We start from the raw sequence: 5,587 nt of genomic DNA, 5'->3' as shown, positions 1-5,587 counted from the left end.
TATTTACTTATCTACTTTAAAATGAACTGAATTATAGCCTCTGGAGAGGCATGTACAAGGTTAAAAAGAAATTCAGCTCTATTGATGAAGGCAACAAAAACTCACCCCAAATAATCTAAATGTACATCGTTCAGCTCTGACTTGCACAGGAAAAAAAAGAAGAAAAAGATGGGTCTGCAGTTAGGCTCTGTTAGTCTAGTGTGGAAAGGTCAGTACCAGTCAACAGCTGTCTGTTAAGAACATTCTGCTGCCAATCGCCAAGGGTGAAATCCCAGCCCTGCTGAAGTCAATGAAAAAACTCCCATTGACTTCAATGGGGCCTGGATTTCAGCCCAGATGTTTAAATCTAGAGACAGTTAAGCTTAGGCAACTCGGCTGATCTCAACTGCAGACAAAGCATCATCTGAAGAACCAGCAGTGAACGTGGTGCTGTTTGAAGACTTTATGTTGGGAAAGTAAAATTATGAAGATGAAATGAAATTTGCAAAATGAAGCAAGAAAGAGAATAACTGAATGATGGCATTATATGTCAAATTTGGATATTCCAGGCCAGTTTTTGCCCCGGACTCTGAGGAATTTAACTGACACCCATGGAGTTTCTCCATATTTACACAATACAACTGAGAACATAATTTATCTATCTATGATTATGAAATGCCCAAATGACTACTCCTTAATGGAAAGAGAAATTATCTCTTGAGCTCATACAGTGCAATCAATTTTGCTCCGCAGCTTCACCAATGTGGTCCAGTCCTGTTACTGAAGAAATCCTTGTAAGGTAGTTCAGTCTTCAATAGTTATTCAGTCTCAGGCTTCTCTGATGAGATTACCAACATAGTTCTGATTTTGAATGTGATTTTGCAATGGATTGAATGGATTATCAGATTGCTAAAAAGTATTTTGACCCATCCACTCCCATTCTACTTTCTCTCAGCTTTCTTCCTGCAGGTCAGCAAAGCTGATCCATGTTATCAGATGTATAGTTTTCCTCCAGTATCGGAAACATCATGAATACAAATATATGGTAATTATTGTAGGAATGAGTTTCTTGATGATCTGTGGAAAGGATAGGATGGAAAAGAGATGCGAAAGAAGGCTCAGTCCTGATTCTATGCAAGCCCATTGCCTTTAATGTCAGTAGCATAAAATGAGAAAAAAAGGAAAGGAATCAGAAATATTTTTAAACATAAAACATTCCCTTCCATCAGTTTTATAACCCCATTTTCTTTTGCTTTTTGTTACTTTTTCATTGTTGGAGGCCTACTGTTTCTTCATCTTAAGGGAAAACCTAAAGAGGGTATTTTTTGGCTGCAGGCTAATACCTTGACTATTCTGAGCACAAAAGCCAATCCAAGCAGAGGGATTACAGTAGCCAAAGTAGTGAGATTTGCATATTCACAGCACAGATATTGAAAAATAGCTGTAAAGTAATTATACAAAATTCTGCAATATGACTGGCTAATAACAACTGTCAGCCAATTGCAGTTTGGGCATTCTAACAGTATATAGTTACTGAGAAATACAGTAATGATATAAATCAGATACCCAAAACCAGAGTGCGGGAAGCTGTGTAAGTGGAACAAAACTGCTTGGTTATGCCTGTGCAAGTGTACAGCATCTTTGCGCTCTGATTGGCTGAGACAATTCCATTCCAAGGTAATGTATCATATTGTGTATATTAATGGTTCAGCTTTACAGTTCCATTTCCATTAGGGGAAGATTGCCTATGAGCCTCTTAGTGGATAAATAGGAATTTACAGCTTTCAAAAAAATCTCTTAAAGCTTGCAATAGCTGCAGAAGAAGGAATTATACACACCAATTTTTGAAGCTTTAAAAGGTCCAGAGGGTCTCATTGGGCTCTCAGATATGTCTATGTAACTCCCATTGAAGTCAATGGATATAGTGTGTATATATATGATGGCTTATACAAGTCCATTTTAAAAAGATAATATTCAGATAATACCCAGCCCCCCAAAGTTTGGATTATAAAATCTTCAGGGAAGAGCCTGACGGTTTCTGAGTATGTGTTAGGTGCACTGAAGTCCTGATCCTTGTTATGGCTTTTAAAATCTCCTGAAGTTCATATAACAAATCATCATCATAATGATTAAATGGCTTTGCTGTAGTGAAAAATCACGATAAAGAACTTCCTATTTCTCTTGCAAATAGTTCTGTGAGGGTGCATCTACACACGTGCATTTATTGCGCAGTAACCTAAATCTCTAACCCAGTAAGTTCTAACCCAGTTTTAAATTACTGCACAGTAAAGGCGTGCATCTACATGGGCATGCCCATATTGCACATGTAGACGCACGCCCACATGGTGACTTATGCCAACTTAAGCATAAATTTGATACCTGCATTATATGCTTTAATGCCTGGATGTGTAGACGCCAGCCTATTCTTGCTTACTGTGCAGTAAATTTAAGCTGGCTTAAATGCATGTGTAGACACACCCTGAGTGTAAGATAACTAAAGAGATAAAAATTTTTAGGGTGAAAAAAATACCCTATAAAACATTTTTGTTTTTTTTTAAACTGGCAGTCAGGTAAGTTTAAAAACTTGTGTCCTCAGAGATGTTGCTAAATATTAGCTTTATTTTATATCAGCCTCCACTTGAGAATTACTTTCAGGATCTCGAGTTTAGGGCACATTTATTAACTAAGGCTGGATCCTGCAAACACTTGTATGTGTGCAAACCTCAAAACATGACTGGTTCATTCCTTGCAGTTGACATCAGTGGAAGCACTCATATTGAAGTATTTACTTCAGAATATCCAGGACTGGGGCCTATACATTCAGAAATTGATCATTTAAATATCTTTGGTCCAGTATAAAAAATACAGGACTGACTGTCTAAACAACAATAATGCCTGACTTTCTCCAAGGCTGCCGCTGATAGAAATGCCTGTAGGAGATTTTTTTTTCTTTATAGTTATCTGTGTCATTGTCCCAGCCAAAAGTAAGTCAAGCTGCTGAAAAAGTGCTACAGTGAAGAAATTAATGGAAGTCATTGCTATCTCTGCATGCCTGGGTGAATAGTAGTTCCCTTGCCCCAGAATACAGGTAGTCAACAATTACCTAAAGTAATGAATTAATGTCTATGCTGTGTCCTTTACGCGGATACCCTTGCATTGCTTGGTATAATTTGTGTCAGTATTGTTTGTTGTCACTACTCAAACTGAAGCTGTGACACTAGCCTTGTCAGCCAGGGAAAAAAAGCCACACACATAGGCAACACAAGCCAGTATCGTTTAAATCAGGCAAGCCCAACGGTGTGGAAATGACTTCTGTTGCACAATTGTATTAACTGGTAAATCCAAAATGATTTGGTAGTGTACCTACATATTTAGCACAACACCTTTGGATATAGTATAATACAGTAAAAGCTCTGTAATACTTTAGTGAAAGAAACTCCACAGAAAAGAGAAAATTTAAATTAAATTCCAATACCTTTCTATCACTAGAAATGAAGGGTATGAGACAGATATCTAATATATAGTTTTAATTCTTTTTTTAAAGATACAGTAATTTTTCCTTAGCCAAAATTACCCTCACTGAAAGGTATTCTAAGGCACGTTGTCAGCTGCTATACAAATTACACAAAGGCATCACCTTCTCCACCAGGAAAATAATATATAAAAAAAAATCTTGAGTGTGGCATAGGACAGTATACCACAGCTTAAGGCAGGGAAGTTCACTTTTCTAATTGAAATTAGAGGATAAATTTAGAGCAGCATATACCTTCTGCCTAAGTTGAAATTCAGCCACAAAAATAGCATTAACCCCTCTGCTCACAGAAGGCCATGGAAGTTTCAATAATAAATAATGCTTGGCTCTCTTAGAGCCCTTTTCTTCTCTGACTCATTACATCCAGGCATTTTTGCAGAAGGGTAAGGGAAGTGCAGAAAAGCAATGTGAATAAGCCCAAGGTCACACAGTGGGTCACTGACAGCCTGGGGAATAGAAGGCAAAGTGTTCTGGATAGAGGGCAGGGCTCTACCCACTGGATTATACTGCCATAAACAATGAGGACCTGCTGTGGATTTCATGTCCCATTTGAAAACAGCCCCTCCAGCAGGAGCCCTTGAATGCTGGATTAGGGTAGTTTGAAATCAAAGTGAACTCTAAGGTTCAAGTCCCACCTGCTGAGTCACTAAGACAGTGATTCTCGATTCTCTACCTTTTTTTTAGACTTAAGGCACACCTTGATGGACTGGAAGCACCACCTGGAAAATGCCAGCTCTTTGTTTTGTCTCCTGTTTTTTTGACTACAGAAAAATCACAGAGCAGTTTTTTGGTTGCAAAGAACTCAGAAGGACCACCGCGAGGGATTTCCATTCAAAATCTCTGGATGTATCTTGTGAATTGTGTCGGGCACACCTCAAACCCCTAACACTGTGCAGCACCCTTGCAAGGATCTTGGGGCTCTCTGGCTGAGAAGCCCTGCCCTGAGCTTCCTCCCTGCACACTCGCTTTGGAGGAAGCCAGGGGGAATTGGGTGCAGTTTGGCAAATTAAGCAACGCACCATAGGGCTCACGGGAGGCCTGGGGCTCCCCACCCCCCTGAACTAAGCAGAGGGCTGTTAATTGTGGGGGTGGGGGGAGGAAAGGGCACTCTGTGGGGAACTTCTCTCAGCTGTGTGTGTAGCAGTCCCTGCAGCCTTTGCATGGCTCCCAGTGCCAGGGAACCCACCCCCACGCCCTGCAGGGCCGTGTGCGCTTGGGGCTGGGTGGTGCGGCTGCAGGACAGAATGATGGGCTGGGTGCTCTATCCTCTGTGCGCGTGCGTGCGTGTGTGTGTTGTGTGGTTGTGTGGGTGCACACATATGGTTTGTGTACATGTTTTGCATGTATACATGCACGTGTGTTGTGTGTGTGCATGCGTATGTCATGTGTGGGTGCATGTTGTGTGGTGCACACGTGGCGTGTGTGCATGCATGTGCATTGCATGTTGTGAATGGGTGTGCATGCATGTGTGTTGTGTGTGCATGCATATTGTGTGTAGGTGCACATGTGCACAGCATATATACACGTGTGCAATCACATGCGTGTCAAGTGGGTGCATAAGTGTGTGTGGCTTGTGTCCACACTGTGCGTGCACATGCATGTGCATGTTGTGTGGGGGTACACACACGTGGCATGTGTGTGCAGGTGCGTGTTGCATGTGGGTGTGCATGTGCACACGTGTGTGGCGTTTGTGCATGTTCCATATGCACGTGCATGCATGTTGTGTGGGTGCACACACATGTAGCATAAAGATGCGCGGGCATGTGCAACCACATGCGTGCTGAGTGCGCACATGCGTGGTGGGTGTCCCCTCGCAAGAGTGTTGTTGCACATGGGCGTGTGCATGCGCGTGCTGTGCATGTTGTGGAGTACGCGTGCCTGTTGTGGAGGGTGTGGTGTGGTGGTGTGTGTATCCCCGGCACACCCCGCCCCTCTCGCCTCCCTCAAGGTCTCGGGGGCCGCATCTCGCCGGGGCCCTCTCCCCTCCCCTCCCCTCCCGCCGCGCACCTGCTCTCGCCGTTCGCCTCCGCCTTTCCCCGGGAGGGAGAATTTTCCCTCGGTCCCTTGCAGCAGCAG

Source organism: Alligator sinensis, unplaced genomic scaffold, assembly GCF_000455745.1.
Source record: "Alligator sinensis unplaced genomic scaffold, ASM45574v1 scaffold59_1, whole genome shotgun sequence".
NCBI lineage: Eukaryota > Metazoa > Chordata > Crocodylia > Alligatoridae > Alligator > Alligator sinensis.
The sequence above is the reverse complement of the archived record's forward strand: the minus strand, read 5'-3'. Positions refer to the sequence as shown.